This window comes from Macrotis lagotis, chromosome X (assembly GCF_037893015.1).
Source record: "Macrotis lagotis isolate mMagLag1 chromosome X, bilby.v1.9.chrom.fasta, whole genome shotgun sequence".
Taxonomy (NCBI): domain Eukaryota; kingdom Metazoa; phylum Chordata; class Mammalia; order Peramelemorphia; family Peramelidae; genus Macrotis; species Macrotis lagotis.
This window is the reverse complement of record NC_133666.1, coordinates 232,085,625-232,086,499: the sequence shown is the minus strand read 5'-3', so window position 1 is coordinate 232,086,499 and position 875 is coordinate 232,085,625.

Here is an 875-nt window from a genome sequence, read left to right as displayed (position 1 = left end):
TGATACAATCAGGAAATTCATATTTATTATTAGAGATCAACAATACTTTGTATTTATTCAGTAAATATACATATATATATATCACATATCTATACATATGTGCATATACATGTGTGTTTGTGCATATTGTCTCCCCACCCACCAAAAAAATGTAAGTTTCTTGAGAACAGGAGCTGTTTGGCACACTGAATTATTTGTTGACTTATTGTTTTCCAAGCAATCCTTGAAATCCCTGATAAATTTTACCATGCTTCCTTCCTATTCAAAAATCTTTAATGATTCCTGTTGCCTTTAGGATAAAATATTATATCTTCCACCATCTACAGAATAGGTTCCACCTACTTTTCTTATTATCCCTCTTATTATTTCATTCTCATTATCCCTCTTCTACATTCTGTATTTTTGTCAAACTGGTCTGCAAGTTCTTCGCTCTTCAGGACATTAGAGCTCCTACCACTTTGCCTTTGTACAGTTGATCTCCAATATCAAGAATGTAATTCATTCTACATCTCTACCTATTGGAATACTTAGCTTCCATGAGGACAGAAATCTGAGAGGGTTTTCTAGATATTCTTCTCCTTAGTTCTTTTTTTTTTGCAAAAAAATAGGGTTAGATAACTTGCCCAAGGTCACACATCTAGGTAAGTATTAAGTGTCTGAGGCAAGATTTGAACTCAGGTCCTCCTGATTCTAGGGTTGGTGCTCTATCCTTTGTACCACCTAACTACCCCATCCCTAGTTCTTAATATACTCCCCTTTTGGAAGAATTTTGTATTCTTTTGTATATAACATGCATTTTCTTATGTTTGCACATTGTTTTCACCTAATGTGGGCAAGGAATGTTTTATTTTTGTCTTTGTGTCCTCAGACTTCAT